The sequence below is a fragment of the Martes martes genome (assembly GCF_963455335.1).
Source record: "Martes martes genome assembly, chromosome: 17".
Classification (NCBI taxonomy): domain Eukaryota; kingdom Metazoa; phylum Chordata; class Mammalia; order Carnivora; family Mustelidae; genus Martes; species Martes martes.
This window is the reverse complement of record NC_137905.1, coordinates 55,683,698-55,702,852: the sequence shown is the minus strand read 5'-3', so window position 1 is coordinate 55,702,852 and position 19,155 is coordinate 55,683,698.

The window sequence follows — 19,155 nt, the reverse complement described above, 5'->3', positions numbered from 1 at the left end:
GACATGCCCAGTTTTCTCTCTCTCTCACTGGCTCCCAGAGGGGCATCTTCTCTCCAACATTATCGAGCTCTTGAATTCTCTAGGGATTCTCCTTCAGCTCCAGTGATGGTCCATCACATCCACAGGGAGGGCCAGGAGACTCTCCTTGGAGGGGGAAGGCCCCCCTAGTCTGAGAGTTTTCCATTGCTGTGAGGGTTCTGGAGAAGTCATCCTATTTCTGAGGACCTGTACACTATGGCCTTGTCAATTCTGGTTTTCATCAGGGTACATGTAGGTCAGGGTAGTTGTATGCACACTGGGGTTTGATGTAGAAATTCCCAGAACACTGGAGACAGATTTCTAATGTTTTCTGGCTTATGCTTTCTAATGTTACAGAGGCTTTAATTTTAATCTTACAAAGTTGAGATTCAGTAACTTCATCAGATAACAAAGCACTGCGCTAAAATGAGAAAATTTACTGCTTTATTTCCCTTCAAAATTTCTTTTTTCTTTTATTTTGTATTAAATACAGAAATTTAATTTCCACTCTGTGAGTTCCATTCCTCTGTGGTGAAATAATTTAATGTCTCCATTTGTTTCCTAGAATTCCTACATAACAAATGGTATTGGGGAACTACACACTTAGAACTTGAACTTGTAGCCTTTAATAAACTCTCATTTATTACCTTATTTTTTTTTTTAATTTTTTTTATTTTAATAAACATATAATGTATTTTTATCCCCAGGGGTACAGGTCTGTGAATCGTCTGGTTTACACATTTCACAGCACTCATCATAGCACATACCCTCCCCAATGTCCATTTCCCCACCACCCTCTCCCATCCCCCTTCCCCCCCGCAACCCTCAGTCTGTTTCTTGAGATTGAGTCTTTTATGGTTTGTCTCCCTCCCAATCCCATCTTTTCATTTTTTCTTTTCCTACCTCCCCCCAAACCCCCCCACCTTGCATCTCCACTTCCTCATATCAAAGAGATCATATGATAGTTATATTTCTCCGATTGACTTATTTCGCTAAGCATGATACCCTCTAGTTCCATCCACGTCGTCGCAAATGGCAAGATTTCATGTCTTTTGATGGCTGCATAGTATTCCATTGTGTATATATACCACATCTTCTTTATCCATTCATCTGTTGATGGACATCTAGGCGCTTTCCACAGTTTGGCTATTGTGGACATTGCTGCTATAAACATTCGGGTGCACGTGCCCCTTCGGAGCACCACGTTTGTATCTTTAGGATATATACCCAGGAGTGCAATTGCTGGGTCGTAGGGTAGCTCTATTTTCAGTTTTTTGAGGAACCTCCACACTGTTTTCCAGAGTGGTTGCACCAGCTTGCATTCCCACCAACAGTGTAGGAGGGTTCCCCTCTCTCCGCATCCTCGCCAGCATCTGTCATTTCTTGACTTGTTAATTTTAGCCATTCTGACTGGTGTGAGGTGGTATCTCATTGTGGTTTTGATTTGTATTTCCCTGATGCCGAGTGATGTGGAGCATTTTTTCATGTGTCTGTTGGCCATCTGGATGTCTTCCTTGCAGAAATGTCTGTTCATGTCCTCTGCCCATTTCTTGACTGGATTATTTGTTCTTTGGGTATTGTGTTTGATAAGCTCTTTATAGATTTTGGATACGAGCCCTTTATCTGATATGTCGTTTGCAAATATCTTCTCCCATTCTGTCAGTTGTCTTTTGGTTTTGTTAACTGTTTCCTTTGCTGTGCAAAAGCTTTTGATCTTGATGAAATCCCAATAGTTCATTTTTGCCCTTGCTTCTGTTGCCTTTGGCGATGTTCCTAGGAAGAAGTTGCTGTGGTGGAGGTCAAAGAGGTTGCTGCCTGCATTGTCCTCAAGGATTTTGATAGATTCCTTTCGCACATTGAGGTCCTTCATCCACTTTGAGTCTATTTTCGTGTGTGGTGTAAGGAAATAGTCCAATTTCATTTTTCTGCATGTGGCTGTCCAATTTTCCCAGCACCATTTGTTGAAGAGGCTGTCTTTTTTCCATTGGATATTCTTTCCTGCTTTGTCGAAGATTAGTTGACCATAGAGTTGAGGGTCTATTTCTGGGCTCTCTATTCTGTTCCATTGGTCTATATGTCTGTTTTTGTGCCAGTACCATACTGTCTTGATGATGACAGCTTTGTAATAGAGCTTGAAGTCTGGAATTGTGATACCACCGACTTTGGCTTTCTTTTTCAATATTCCTTTGGCTATTCGAGGTCTTTTCTGGTTCCATATAAATTTTAGGATTATTTGTTCTATTTCTTTAAAAAAAATGGATGGGATTTTGATAGGGATTGCATTAAATGTGTAGATTCTTTAGGTAAAATAGACATTTTCACAATATTTGTTCTTCCAATCCATGAGCATGGAATATTTTTCCATTTCTTTGTGTCTTCCTCAATTTCTTTCATGAGTACTTTATAGTTTTCTGAGTATAGATTCTTTACCTCTTTGGTTAGATTTATTCCTAGGTATCTTATGGTTTTGGGTACGATTGTAAATGGGACTGACTCCTCAATTTCTCTTTCTTCTGTCTTGTTGTTAGTGTAAAGAAATGCGACTGATTTCTGTGCATTGACTTTATATCCTGACACTTTACTGAATTCCTGTATAAGTTCTAGCAGTTTTGGAGTGGAGCCTTTTGGGTTTTCCACATATAGTATCATATCATCTGCAAAGAGTGATAGTTTGACTTCTTCTTTGCCGATTTGGATGCCTTTAATTTCTTTTTGTTGTCTGATTGCTGAGGCTAGGACTTCTAGTACTATATTGAACAGCAGTGGTGATAACGGACATCCCTGCCGTGTTCCTGACCTTAGCGGAAAAGCTTTCAGTTTTTCTCCATTGAGAATGATATTTGCGGTGGGTTTTTCATAGATGGCTTTGATAATGTTGAGGTATGTGCCTTCTATCCCTACACTTTGAAGAGTTTTAATCAGGAAGGGATGCTGCACTTTGTCAAACGCTTTTTCAGCATCTATTGAGAGTATCATATGGTTCTTACTCTTTCTTTTATTAATGTATTGTATCACATTGATGGATTTGCGGATGTTGAACCAACCTTGCAGCCCTGGAATAAATCCCACTTGGTCGTGGTGAATAATCCTTTTAATGTACTGTTGGATCCTATTGGCCAGTATTTTGGTGAGAATTTTCGCATCTGTGTTCATCAAGGATATTGGTCTGTAATTCTCTTTTTTGGTCGGATCCTTGTCTGGTTTTGGGATCAAGGTGATGCTGGCCTCATAGAATGAGTTTGGAAGTTTTCCTTCCATTTCTATTTTTTGGAACAGTTTCAGGAGAATAGGAATTAATTCTTCTTTAAATGTTTGGTAGAATTCCCCTGGGAAGCCGTCTGGTCCTGGACTTTTGTTTGTTTGGAGATTTTTGATGACTGTTTCAATCTCCTTACTGGTTATGGGTCTGTTCAGGTTATCTATTTCTTCCTGGTTCAGTTGTGGTAGTTTATACATCTCTAGAAATGTATCCATTTCTTCCAGGTTGTCAAATTTGTTGCCATAGAGTTGCTCGTAGTATGTTCTTATAATTGTTTGTATTTCTTTGGTGTTGGTTGTGATCTCTCCTCTTTCATTCATGATTTTATTTATTTGCGTCCTTTCTCTTTTCTTTTTGATAAGTCTGGCCAGGGGCTTATCAATCTTATTAATTCTTTCAAAGAACCAGCTCCTAGTTTTGTTGATTTGTTCTATTGTTTTTTTAGTTTCTATTTCATTGATTTCTGCTCTGATCTTTATGATTTCTCTTCTCCTGCTGGGTTTAGGCTTTCTTTGTTGTTCTCTCTCCAGCTCCTTTAGGTGTAGGGTTAGGTTGTGTATTTGAGACCTTTCTTGTTTCTTGAGAAAGGCTTGCACTGCTATATATTTTCCTCTCAGGGCTGCCTTTGTTGTGTCCCACAGATTTTGAACTGTTGTGTTTTCATTATCATTTGTTTCCATGAATTTTTTCAATTCTTCTTTAATTTCCTGGTTGACCCATTCATTTTTTAGAAGGATGCTGTTTAGTCTCCATGTATTTGCGTTCTTTCCAAATTTCCTCTTGTGATTGAGTTCGAGCTTCAGAGCATTGTGGTCTGAAAATATGCAGGGAATGATCTCGATCTTTTGGTACCGATTGAGACCTGATTTATGACCCAGGATGTGGTCTATTCTGGAGAATGTTCCATGTGCACTAGAGAAGAATGTATATTCTGTTGCTTTGGGATGGAATGTTCTGAATATATCTGTGATGTCCATCTGGTCCAGTGTGTCATTTAAGGCCTTTATTTCCTTGTTGATCTTTTGCTTAGATGATCTGTCCATTTCAGTGAGGGGAGTGTTAAAGTCCCCTGCTATTATTGTATTACTGTCGATGTATTTCTTTGATTTTGTTATTAATTGGTTTATATAGTTGGCTGCTCCCATGTTAGGGGCATAGATATTTAAGATTGTTAGATCTTCTTGTTGGACAGAGCCTTTGAGTATGATATAGTGTCCTTCCTCATCTCTTATTATAGTCTTTGGCTTAAAATCTAATTGATCTGATATAAGGATTGCCACCCCAGCTTTCTTCTGATGTCCATTAGCATGGTACATTGTTTTCCACCCCCTCACTTTAAATCTGGAGGTGTCTTCGGGTCTAAAATGAGTTTCTTGTAGGCAGCATATGGATGGGTTTTGTTTTTTTATCCATTCTGATACCCTGTGTCTTTTGATTGGGGCATTGAGCCCATTAACATTCAGGGTAACTATTGAGAGATATGAATTTAGTGCCATTGTATTGCCTGTAAGATGATTGTTACTGTATATTGTTTCTGTTTCTTTCTGATCTACTACTTTTAGGGTCTCTCTTTGCTTAGAGGACCCCTTTCAATATTTCCTGTAGAGCTGGTTTGGTGTTTGCAAATTCTTTCAGCTTTTGTTTGTCCTGGAAGCTCTTTATCTCTCCTTCTATTTTCAGTGATAGCCTAGCCGGATATAGTATTCTTGGCTGCATGTTTTTCTCGTTTAGTGCTCTGAATATATCATGCCAGTTCTTTCTGGCCTGCCAGGTCTCTGTGGATAGGTCCGCTGCCAATCTAATGTTTTTACCCTTGTATGTTACAGACTTCTTTTCCCGGGCTGCTTTCAGGATTTTCTCTTTGTCGCTAAGACTTGTAAATTTTACTATCAGGTGACGAGGTGTGGACCTATTTTTATTGATTTTGAGGGGCGTTCTTAGCATCTCCTGGATTTTGATGTTTGTTCCCTTTGCCATATTAGGGAAATTCTCTCCAATAATTGTCTCCAATATACCTTCTGCTCCCCTCTCTCTTTCTTCTTCTTCTGGAATCCCAATTATTCTAATGTTGTGTCGTCTTATGGTGTCACTTATCTCTCGAATCCTCTCCTCGTGTTCCAGTAGTTGTTTGTCTCTCTTTTGCTCAGCTTCTTTATTCTCTGTCATTTGGTCTTCTATGTCACTAATTCTTTCTTCTGCCTCATTTATCCTGGCAGTGAGAGCTTCCATTTTTGATTGCACCTCATGAATAGCTTTTTTGATTTCAACTTGGTTAGATTTTAGTTCTTTTATTTCTCCAGAAAGGGCTTTTATCTCTCCGGAGAGGGTTTCTCTAATATCTTCTATGCCTTTTTCGAGCCCGGCTAGAACCTTGAGAATTGTCATTCTGAACTCTAGATCTGTCATGCTACCTATGTCTGTATTGATTAGGTCTCCAGCCTTCGGTACGGCCTCTTGTTCTTTTTTTTGAGGTGAGTTTTTCCGCCTTGTCATTTTGTCCAGGTAGGATTTGCTTTCTCCTGCTGTGGAATTCCGCTGTTCTTGGTGACTGAAGTTGGTTTTGGATGGTTTCTTGTTGATCTTCTGGGGGAGGGGCCTGTTGTAGTGATTCTCAAGTGTCTTTGCCGCAGGCGGAATTGCACCGCCCTTGCCAGGGGCCGGGCTAAGTAATCCGCTCGGGTTCGCTTTCGGGAGCTTTTGTTCCCTGAGCGCTTTCCGTAGAGTTCCGGAGGACGGGAATGAAGATGGCGGCCTCCCAATCTCTCGGCCCAGAGGAGCAGAGAGCTTGGGGTTCCGCTCCTCAGTGCGCTCTCAGAGCAAAGCGCCCAACAGTCCCGCCTCCCTGGCTTGCGGTCGCGCCTCGAGGAAAGCAGTCAATTGTTGGAGCTGGAGAAAAGCGCCGGGTCGCCTTTGTCTCCGTGGCCTCCGGCCGCGCTCCGAGCCCACCCAGCCTGCGACCGGCACAAGGTAACCCCGGGCTTAGAGCTCACTCCTCGGCTTTGTCGCTATAGCCGGCTTCCCCGCTCTAATACCTGCGAGCTCTGCGGCACTCAGACACCCCCAGTCCTTCTGTGACCCCGCGGGTCCTGGGGTTATGCTGACCCCGCCTGGGTTTCCCCCCAGTTTAGCCTCTGGAGCGATGTCTCCCAGTGGAGCCGACTTTTAAAAGTCCCGGTTTTGTGCTCCGTCGCTCCGCCGCTTGCCGGGTGCCGGCCCCTCCCCCCGGGGTCTATCTTCCCGTCGCTTTGGATTCACTTCTCCGCAGGTCCTACCTTTTAGAAAGTGATCGATTTTCTGTTTCTGGGATTGTTGCTCTTCTTCTCTTCGATTTCCCGTTGGATTTATAGGTGTTCACAATGGTTAGATAAGCTATCTAGCTGATCTCCTGCTACCCGATGTCGTCTCAGCCTGCTACTTCTCCGCCATCTTGACTCCTCCCCCTATTACCTTATTTTTTAATAATCACATCATTGTATAATTCTGTCTTCTGTGAACTTCTTGTGACTTTGTCATGCATCTTTTCACTTTCTGATTAGCTCTGAAAAAACTTTTTTAAAGATTTTATTTATTTATTTGACAGAGATCACAAGTAGGCAGAGAGGCAGGCAGAGAGAGAGAGGAGGAAGCAGGCTCCCTGCTGAGCAGAGAGCCCGACTCAGGGCTCGATCTCTGGACCCTGGGATCATGACCTGAGTTGAAGGCAGAGGCTTTAACCCACTGAGCCACCCAGGCACCCCTAGCTCTGAATTTTTTACATCAAATGTCCTTATATGACATGGGCGTGTGCTTCATATGAAGTGAGTTAGACAATTAGTGAAATTCCCATATATTTTGTTTAAAATTTATATTTGTTCGAGACAGAAAGAGAGAGAGAGAGAGAGAGAGAATGAGTAGGGGAAAGGCAAAAGGAGAGGGAGAAGCAGACTCCCTGCTGATCAGGGAGCCCAGTTTGGGGCTGGATCTCAGAACCCTGAGCTCATGACCTGAGCTGAAGGAACCTGCTTGACTGACTGAGCCCCCAGGTACCCCAAACCCGCATGTTTGAAAAATCTTTTTGTTTAGTTTTGCAGCGTTACTTCATGGGAAATTAATCATGAGCTTTTCCTTCTACTTTCCTCAGAATGCATCAGAATTTAACCCCAAATATTAATTTCATATACACTGTCTCTCAGCATATTTTCCAACTTTCATGGTGTTCATTTATTTAGAAATGAAGATGTTCATTTCCTCTGTCTTAAAGAATGGATTATAGGCTTCCATTCTGTGTAGGAGTAGGAATCTATTAATAATGTAATGCATTTCTTTCAGGTGTTTTAAGTGTTCATAAAATTTTCATTTACAGCTTTTTATGATTGATTTTAATAAAAGTTCTTTATAATTTTATAGTCCATGAAGACATGCCAATCAAATGCTTGTTTGTTTTTTTTTTTAAGATTTTTATCTTAAGATTTTTTAAGAGATCACAAGGAGGCAGAGAGGCAGGCAGAGAGAGGAGGAAGCAGGCTCCCCACTGAGCAGAGAGCCTGATGCGGGGCTCGATCCCAGGACCCTGAGATCATGACCTGAGCCGAAGGCAGAGGCTTTAACCCACTGAGCCACCCAGGTGCCCCCTCAAATGCTTGTTTTTTATGGGTACATGGACACAGTTTAAAATTATGGTTATGTAGAACTTTTCCATTTATGTAATACATCAGTGTTTATTTAGATTTTCTTGGGCTAAGTTTTGTCTTATTCTGGTTTGGTAATTTCCTAACAATGTGCTTCTTATGTCTGGTACATTCCACAACATTAGCTATGTGTGGATTGGGTTTTATTTGTGTGATGTTAACTGGAAGAGAATTTTCTACTCAGTACATTTCAAGAGCATGTGAGTTTAACTAAAAAAAGAATGAACTTTATGCTTTTTGCCGGTAAATTATGTATGTCTTTGTCTTGTGTTTGTTTGTCACACATATATACTGTGTGACTCCTACTTTTTGTCTCCTTGTTTAGTGGTCAGTGAATGCTATACTATGTCTAGGTGAGTGGTCATCGACATAGAATTAATTTCATCATGTATTTGTGGGTCAATTTTTATTCTCTCTGCATGAGAGAAAAGACTATTTTGAATTCAAAGTAAATTTGAAACATTTTATACCTCTGTATCATGTTTTGGTATGAAATAAAAAAGATACATATATATTATTAAAAAATTAAAATTAAATTTAAAAATTTTTTAAATTAAAAAATATATATTTAATTTTATTTCAAATATATAATTTTATTTAAATATATATATTTAATTTTAAAATTTTAAATTAACATATAATGTATTATTTGCCCCAGGGGTACAGGTCGGTAAATCATCAGACTACACACTTCACAGCACTTCACAGCACTCACCATAGCACATACCCTCCCCAATGTCCATAACCCAACCACCCTCTCCAACCCCTCCTCCCCCCAGCAACCCTCAGTTTGTTTTATGAGATTAAGAATCTCTTATGGTTTTTCTCCTTCCCTATGCCATCTTGTTTCATTTTTTCCTTCCCTACTCCCCAACCCCTCACTTTGCCTCTCAAATTCCTCATATCAGGGAGATCATATTATAATTGTCTTTCACTGATTGATTTATTTCACTCAGCACAGTACCCTCTAGTTCTGTCCATGTTGTTGCAAATGGTAAGATTTCATTTCTTTTGATGGCTACATAGTATTCCATTGTATGTATGTATGTGTGTGTGTGTGTGCGTGTTGTATATATATCTCACATATTCTTTATCCATTCATCTGTTGATGGACATCTAGTTTCTTTCCATAGTTTGGCTATTGTGGACATTGCTGCTATAAATATTCGGGTGCATGTACCCATTTGGATCACTACATTTGTCTCTTTAGGGTAAATACCCAGTAGTGCGATTGCTGGGTCATAGGGTAGCTCTATTTTCAACTTTTTGAGGAAACTGCATACTGTTTTCAAGAGTGGCTGCACCAGCTTGCATTCCCACCAACAGTGGAGGTGGGTTCCCCTTTCTCTGCATCCTCGTCAGCGTCTGTCGATTCCTGACTTGCTAATTTTAGCAAGGTGGTATCTGTGAGGTAGTATCTGATTGTGGTTTTGATTTGTATTCCCCTGATGCCAAGTGATGTGGAGCACTTTTTCATGTGTCTGTTGGCCATCTGGATGACTTCTTTGCAGAAATGTCTGTTCATGTCCTTTGTCCATTACTTGATTGGAGTATTTTGTTCTTTGGGTGTTGAGTTTGGTAAGTTCTTTATAGATTTTGGATACTAGCCCTTTATCTGATATGTCATTTGCGAATATCTTCTCCCATTCTGTCAGTTGTATTTTGTTTTCTTTTTTTTTTTTTTTGACAGTTTCCTTTGCTGTGCAAAAGCTTTTGATCTTGATGAAGTCCCAATAGTTCATTTTTGCCCTTGCTCCCCTTGCCCTTGGCAATGTTTCTAGGAATAAGTTGCTGCAGCTGAGGTCAAAGAGGTTTCAGCCTGTGTTCTACTCAAGGATTTCAATGGATTCCTCTCTCACATTGAGGTCTTTCATCCTTTTTTAGTCTATTTTTGTGTGTGGTGTAAGGAAATGGTCCAATTTTCCTCCAAAAATGGAGCAGATAGGTTGGTTGGAAGAAGAAAGAAAAAGAAAGTGGAGAGAATTTGCTCAGGCTGGACACTAGAACAAAGCCCTAAGCTAGATTTAGGGTATATTTTGATCTATTAGAAGAAATCATATCCCAAAAATTTTTAGGAGGAAAAAACCCCTCTATGTATACAAAGAACAATGTTAGATACAATGAAGGATACAATATGACTATTATAATGAAAGTTTAAAAAGATTTTTTTAGAAAGGTATTGTGAAAATAAACTAGTTAAAAAGCTTTAAAAGAGGAAGAAAGAAAAGTTTTAAAAATTACAAAAAGAAAAATAAAATTAAAAAAATTTAATTAACATTGCAAGACTAAAGAATCATGAGGAGAAAGCCATGAATTCCATGCTTTGCTTTCCCCTCCTCTGGGAATTGCGCTGTTCTCCTTGTTCAGTGAGCTCGGTCTTGGCTGGATTTCTTGCTGATCTTCTGGGGGAGGGGCCTGTTGCCGGGACTCTCAAATGTCTTTGCCGGAGGCAGAATTACACTGCCCTGGCCAGGGGCCAGGCTAAGTAATTTGCTCTGGTTCGCTCTCAGGAGCTTTTGTTCCCTGAACGCTTTCCGTAGAGTTCCGGAGGAGCGGAATGAAGATGGCAGCGTCCCAGTCTCCGTCCGGAGGAGCAGAGAGCTGGGGCCCCGCTCCTCAGTGCACCCTTGGAGAAAAGCCATCAGTCCCTCCCGTCTCCCTGGTCTCCAGCCGTGCTCCGAGCTCCCCCCGCCTATGACTGAGCATCTCTGTCTCTGGCACACAGCCCCACCTGGAGTCGCCAAACCCAGCAGATTCCTGTCACTCTGCCCTTCCAGCAGAGGAAGGTGGGTTTTGCAGATCTGCCACTTGCGGGGTCCCTGCTTGAGGAGCAGTGGCTCCACTGTGGCACGGATCACAGTTTAAGGTAACCCCGAGCTGAGAGCTCACTGCTTGGCTCCGTCTCTGTAGCTGGCTTCCCCACTGTAATACCTGCGAGCTCTGCTGCTCAGACATCCCCAAGCCTTCTGTGACCCCTGGGGACCTGAGACCACACTGTCCCTGTGAGGCTCCACCCCCGCTTAGCCGCTGGAGCGATGTCCCTCAGTGGGGCAGACTTCTAAAAATCCTAATTTTGTGCTTGCTGCTCTGCTGCTTGCTGGGAGCCAGCCCCTCCCCCTGCGGTCTATCTTCTTGTCCCTTCAGATTCACTTCTCCGCATGCCCTACCTTTCAGAAAGTGGTCGATTTTCTGTTTCTAGAATTACTGCTCTGCTATTCAATCTCCTGTTGGGTTTATAGGGTTTGGAATGGTTTGATAACTATCTAGCTGTACTCCTGCTACCTGATGTAATCTTTGTCTGCTACTCCTCCACCATCTTGACTCTCCATAGATGTATTTTATCTTTAATTGTGGTGTTACACCCATGATATGAGCTGGTATCTCTCTCATTGACTTTTGTGTGGTCTGTGAGTATTTTCATTGTGGTTACCTTACAGATGCCTTAAAACAACTTAGATGTAAAACAAACTATTTAAAACTCATAGTGTCAATTACATACAAAACTCTTCTTCCTGTGTCCACCTCTGCACCCACTTTGTTACCAATGTCACAGATTCTTTTATGTTGTGTACTATATGACCTACACTGATGATTTTTATACTTTTTTTAAAAAAATTAATTTATTTATTTCACAGACAGAGATCACAAGTAGGCAGAGAGGCAGTCAGAGAGAGAGAGGGGGAGGCAGGCTCCCCGCTGAGCAGAGAGCCCGATGCGGGGCTTGATCCCAGAACCCCGGGATCATGACCTGAGCCGAAGGCAGAGGCTTTAACCTACTGAGCCTCAGGTGCCCCGATTTTTATACTTTTTTTTAAACCAAAATTCTGTAGTGGAAATAAATGTGACTTGTATCTCAAGACAACACTACAGGTTTGTGCAATTATCTAAATATTTATGTTTAGCGGAGAGCTTTGGGTTCTCTTGTGGTTGCAGGCTCTGCTTAGAATCCTTTTATTTCATCTAGAGAGTGTTCCTTTAGCATTTTGTATGGGAGAGCTCTGGTGGAGTTGACGTCAGGTCTCCTTTCACAAACAGACTAGAGCTCACCTATTCAAACTGACCACATTCAGGCCAGGTATGAAACACTGCCTGTACCAGGCAAGGGGAGCCCCTGAAGACCACTGCTGGCTTGAAGGATACAGCAGGACACATCATTTGCTTTTCTGTCACACAGAGGAGGGTAAAGACTTAGACAAAATGCCAAGGTGAAAGAATATATCCCAAACAAAACCAGCGGATAAGACCAGGAAAGACACAGAGATAGAATGGAAAGAGATAGTAGTAAGGAGCTTGATGGAGAGTTTAAGGCAGCAATCATAAGGATACTCAAAGGGTTGAGAAAAGAGTAGTGAGAACGTTACCACAGAGATAAGAGTTAAAAAATAATTGGGTGCATGGGTGGCTCATTTGGGTAAGCCACTGACTCTTGATTTCTGCTCAGATCTTGACCTCAGGGTCCTGGGATGCAGGCTTAAGTCAGCCTCTGCACTCAGTGTGATGCCTACATGTGATTCCCTCTCTGTAGCTCCCACCTGAACTCTTATGATCCCCCCCTCAAATATATGTCTTTCTAAAAATCAAACATAGGGGCACCTGGATGGTTCAGTGGGTTAAAGCCTCTGGCTTCGGCTCAGGTCATGATCACAGGGTCCTGGAATTGAGCCCCACATCAGGCTCTCTGCTCAGCACAGAGCCTGCTTCCTCCTCTCTCTCTGCCTGCCTCTCTGTCTACTTGTTATCTCTATATGTCAAATAAATAAATAAAATCTTTAAAAAATAAAAATCAAACATAGGTGAACAATACAATAAGTGAGATTAAAAACCGGCTTGATGTAAGGAGGCTGGAAGAAGCAGAAGAATGACTTTGTCATACAGAAGGCAAAATAAAGGAAAATACTGAATCTGAACAAAGGGAGGGACAAGAATGATGGATTTATTAAGGGAACTCGTAGCCTTCATCAAAAGTAGTAAGATTCCCAGGTCTTGGGCTTTTCTGTGCCGGGAGAGTATTGCTTCCAAATTCAACCCTCAAGCTTCTTATTGGTCTAAGGAGGTTTCCCATTTCTTTGGTTCAAGGTTTGTAAATCTGTTCTAATAACTTGTCTATTTTTAGGAATTCTGTTCTTGGGCACTTGGGTGGCTCAGTTGGTTAGGCAACTGACTTCAGTTTAGGTCATGATCCCAGAGTCCCGGGATCAATTCCTGCATCAGGCTCCCAACTCCACGGGGAGTCAGCTTCACCTTCTGACCGTCTCGCCTCTCATGCTCTCTCTCACTGTCTCTCTCTCAAATAAATAAATAAAAATCTTAAAAAAGAAAAAAAAAGGAATTCTGTTTTTTTTGTTTTTGTTTTTGTTTTTTTGTTTTTGTTTTTTTTTCTAAATTTCCCCATTTGTTATTAGGTAATGGTTTATGGAGTGAAAGCATCACCAGTTTTATTTATTTTGTTCATTGCAATGGACATTACTCTCAGTGTTCCATTAGTGTTATTCTGCTCTCTGTTTTATTTATGTCACATTTTTCTTTATTTCATTCCTTTACTAAAGTTTCACCTAAGTCTCTTTTTTAAAAATTCTTTTTGTGGAAGCTAAGTTGTTTATTCCAACATTTTCTTAACTCTGTATTGTATAAGATGAAAATATTGGGAAATGGAAAGCCTAGCAGGGAAAAACTGGCTGAAATGAACAACACAAACAAGGACCAAAAACAGTAAAAAAATTTAAAATGGTGATTTTTAGGGATTTCTATAATCATGTCATGGGTGAACAGAGATAGTTTCAATGTTTCTTTTCCAGTTTAGATTCCTTTACTCTATTTTTGGTTGCATAATTGTTCTAACTAGAGTGTCCAGAAGTATATTCAAAGGCAGTGGTGGGGTCACTTCATTATCTGCTGATCATAGAGGAGAAGTTTGCAGACTTTCCCTATTGAATAGGTTAAATTTCACCTTTTCATACATCTGTGGTGTTCATTGGGTTGAGGGGGTTTCCCTTTCTCTCTACGTTGAATGTTTTTAACATGACAGGTTGTCCAGTACCCCCATATTTGTATCCTGTCTCCCTTCATGTGATCATGTCATTTTTGACCTTTGTTCTGTTAATGTGGAGTCTTGAATTTATGGTTTTCTGTATGTTGGAGCGCCCTTCATTCCTGGACCGTTTCCCACTTGATCATCTTGTAAAAAGGGAAAATGTGCTGTTGATTCAGATGGCTATTTATTGTGGGCTTTGAGTGACTGTTCCTCACAGGCAGTGGTTTGTAAACTTCATCATTTGTAGTGTCTTCGTCTGGCTTGCATGAGCTGGTAATGCTGGTGGCACAGAGAGAGTGTTCTGCTAGTTTCCCTGATCGTCACTCCTTGGAAATGTTTGAGGAGATTTGCAGTCCTTTCTCCTTCACTGTCTGTTTGAATATCCAGTGAACTCATCTGGCACACAGTTTTTGTTTGTTGGAGTTTTTTCTTTTATTCCTCTTTCATTCAGCTTCGTGGTTGCAGATCAGTTGAGATTTTTTTATTTTTTATTTTTGTGAATGATGCACTCTAAATTGATTATACCATTTTTGAAATTTATACTTGTCTTTTAATAAAAGTTTGTGGGAACTGATTATCCATTTTTGCCTCTTATATTTACTTTTATTCCTACAATCAGTTATACTGTGTCTGCTTTCACTTCTTCACTTGTCATTTTAGTCAGTCTTTTCTCTATAATTCTTCATTTAGTTCATGGGCTGTCAGTGTTGTTGATCTTTTCTGACAAACAACTCTTCCTGTGCTTGATACGTTCCTATTTTTACTGTACTCTGGTTGGTTCATTTCAGTTTTGTTTCAACATCCACTGTTCTGCTAATTTTGAGCTCATGTGACCCTTTTCCTGATTGTCAGAGATACAGGAAATTGATTTGTGCTACACCATGACCATACTTCAGAATTCTCTGTTAGACTCAGTGCTCAGTACACTGTGTGCTATGTTGTGTGTCCATGGAGAAATGAGGTCCTGATGACTCCTTCTCAGCCGTCTTCCTGACATTGTCTGATTGACTTGATACTTCTGTATTAGAAGTCATTTGTATGTTCTTCTGAATGTAGTAAGTACAATGGTTTTATTTTTATTTGGTATCTTTTAGCTGTATCTTCACATGACACCCAGAGTTTCCTGCTAAAGTGGAGCATAGAAGGTTCTTTCCAGAATGGATCAGTAGATAGATACAAACATAGTGCTGTTGAGACTTTACGCTCATGTACGGACTGGGACAGTGATGGGGATAGTGACGGGCATCAAAGAAATCCTGGGCGATACACCCAAACCAAGGCAATTGCCCTTAATGAGAATCTCACTGCCCCAAATGTTGTAGGATATAAACCTCTATGGAAGACCTCCCTCTTTAAGTCAAAGGTTTGTGCAGACCAGTGTGTCTCTGTCAGCACAAGCTCCAATCAAATATTCAATCGTAGTGATTTGTGGATAGACCATTTGGAACATCTGAAAAGCTATCTAATCCATGCTGAGAATAATGATTTGAGCCATTTGGAAGATAGGATTGGCCTGACCTTTAGCCAGATGTTTCTGATCATTAGAGATATAGAAATGAAGAACAAAGTGCTCAGTGGGATCCATACAAGAGGGGCACTGAGTTGACCCTACACAATTGCCAGAGGCTTTTCACTGGAAACGGAATAGCTCAGTGCACTGAATCTGAGAAAACATTGAACCAGGACTTCAGTGTTCACAGATGTGTCAGGGCTAGGTTTGCAGAGAACCATTATGAATGTGATAAATGTGGGGAAGTCCTTAATCCAAGCTCTAATCTTAGTATACATAAGTCTCCCTTTGAGAGACAATTCTTATAAATATAATGAATGTGGGAAAGCTCTTAACCAGTCCTCCAGTGTTGGTGATCATCAGAGAATCCATGAGGGAAAAAAACCCATTCAGATCTAATAAACGAGGAACCATGTTCAGTCAGTCATCAAGCCTAAACATAGATAAGATAATTCCTAAGGGAGTGGAAACTTACTGTTTGAAGAAATGTGGTAAATCCTTTGACTGCCCCTCAACACTATCTCAACATCAGCGAATGCATGCTGGGGAAAAAAATACACAAATGTGAAGAAGGTGGTAAAAGCTTTAAGGACTGTCCATCAATAAATGGACATAGACAAATCTATACTGGAGAGAAACATTACCAATGTCAAGAATGTGGCTAGACCTTTAACCGGTCTTCACATCTTACTTGACATCACAGGATTCATATTGGAGTGAAACCTTTTCAATGTCAAGAATGTGGCAAGGCCTTTAACAACAATTCAGCCTTTACACGACATCACAGAGTTCATGAGAGAAACCTTACTGGTGTCAAAAATGTGGCAAGGCCTTTTACCAGAACTCAGTGCTTACTAAGCATTACGGAATTCATACTAGAAGGAAACCTTACCAATGTCAAGAATGAGGCAAGGCCTTTAAACATAGCTCAACCCTTACTCAGCATCACAGAATTCATACCGGAGAGAAACCTTACAAATGTCAAGAATGTGGCAAAGATTTTTCGCGGTCCTCACCATCCTCGACATCACAGAATTCATGCTGGAGAGAAACTTTACCAGTGTTAACAATGTAGTGAGGCCTTTAACTGGCCTTCACACCTTCCTCAACATGGCAGAATTCATACTGGAGAGAAACCTTACCAATGTCAGGAATGTTGCATGGCCTTTACAGGCACTCAATCCTAACTAAACATCATAAAATTCATACTAGAAAGAAAGCTTACTAGTGTAAAGAATGTGAGAAGAGGGGCACCTGGGTGGCTCAGAATTAAGTGTCTGCCTTAGGCTCAGGTCATGAGCCTTGCATCGAGCTCCCTGCTCAGCAGGAAGTTGGCTTTTCCCTCTCCCAATCTCCCTGTTTGTGTTCCTTTTCTTACTGTTTCTGTCTCCATCAAATAAGTAAAATGATTTAAAAAAAAAACAATATTTTGGGGGGCTTGGGTGGCTCAGTGGGGTAAGCCTCTGCCTTCACCTCGGGTCATGATCCCAGGGTCCTGGGATCTAGCCCCACATCAGGCTCTCTGCTTAGCGGGGAGCCTGTTTTGTCCTCTCTGCCTACTTGTGATCTCTGTCTGTCAAATAAATAAATAAAATCTTTAAGGAAAGTTTTTAAAAATATAAAGAAATTGTTGGAAACATTTATAATCTATTGCTGTCTGTAAGAACCCACCCCCTTGAGCGCTAAACATACATCCACCTCCTTCAAACATGAAAAGTGTAGCTCTTAGGGGGCCTAGGGATCAGTCAGTTAAGGGTCTCACTTTGGCTCAGGTCATGATGTCAGGTTCCCAACACAGTGCCCTGCTGGGCTCCCTGCCCAGTGGTGAGTTGGTTTCTATCTCTTCCTCTGCCCATCACTACACCCCACCATGAGTGCCTCTCTCTCTCAAATCAAATATTTAAAAAAAGAAAAAAAGTGTAGCTCTTTATGCACAGACGTCCCAACCACATGCTACTTCAGTAAACTTACTAAGTTGCATCATAAATCATCACAGAAGTTCTTCCTGACCACTGTGCTAAAGGATCCGACAATTTTATTATCCGAAGCCCAAGCTGGCTACCATTCCTTTGAAAAGCCAGTGCACAGGGCATGAGTTTTGATTGGAACAGAAGATCAGCATTATTCAGGAGACGATCCAATTGGAAAGGAGGACTCATGTTCAAAAATGAACTCCAAGGATTTTGCCAGGCCTTCAGAGTTTAAAGGAGTGTAAGGACAGTGAATCAGGAGGAGGAAAGCAGGGCAGTCTGAAACAGTTCGTGATCCCCTGTGGACTCAACTGTGTCTCCTATGGATGTTACAGAAGTGATTGGAGGTTATGAATGGGTCCCCAGGGGTGGTTGTGCCAGAAGGTGGGATTACCAGTCCTTCTTGGAAACAATGTGTGATGTATAGATGTACAAAGAAGGGTTTAGTCCATCATTCATGGAAAGGTGCACACAGAAATTTAATTTCTATTAAGTTGGCCAAAGCAGGGATTCAATTTAAGTTAGAAAAGTGTCTTCTAGGTTTGTCCTATGATGCAAATGGCATTATTGCCTTCTGTGGTGATGCTGAGATACATATACATATACATATACATATGCATATACACAAACACCTATACATATGCATATGTATGTGTGTATACACACACACACACACACACACACACACACACACACACACACACTCAATAATCAATTAGATGGAGGACCTCTATTAGGAAGAGAGATGATCATGATGTAGGAAACAAAGGCAGAAGAAAAAATACTAATAGCCTTATACCTACAGGTTATTGACAAGCCCTTGAAACAGGCAGAGTGACATTCCTCCCAGGACTCAACTTCCTTGATGTTAATAGGTTGGTTACAGCAAAAGACAATCCTGACCTGAATTCCCCGACCCCCACCAGGGTCCTGTAAGTCTACTTTAACATACAACATTTCCTTGGGAAATTTCCTTTTTCTCCCCACCCCCCCAGCTACCTGTTGGCAGTCATACCCCAAGCAGATGGCCCACTGAGAGACATCAGAAGGGTCACGTGACTATGGTTTTTTAGATGGTAATAAATGACCTTTTCCCAACAACCACTATTCCCCTCAAGGTCCTAGAAAACTTGCTTCCAAAATTTCTTAGAGACGTATGCTATCCCAAACTCCCTCCAACATAAAAGTATATAATGGGTCACACCTCATGACACAGTGCATCTCCTTCTGCCCCCAGGTCCTGTCCCCATGCTTTCATAAAATCACCTTTTGCACCAGAGACATCTCAAGAATTCTTTCCTTGCCATCGGCATCAAACCCTAATGTTCTTTCCTACATGGGCACCAGAGATTAACAGTTTATATCATAAAGAGATGCCTACCTGTAAAAGACATATGAAAAAATATTCATCATCATTAGTCATCAGGGAGATTCAAATTAAAACCACATTGAGATTCCACCTTACACCAGTTAGAATGGCCAAAATTAACAAGACAGGAAACACCAAGTGTTGGAGAGGAAGTGCAGAAAAGGAAACACTCTTACACTGTTGGTGGGAATGCAAGTTGGTGCAGCCACTTTGGAAAAGAGTGTGGAGATTCCTTGATAAATTAAAAATAGAGCTACCCTATGACCCTGCAATTGCACTCCTGGGGATTGACCCCAAAGATACAGATGTAGTAAAAAGAAGGGCCATCTGT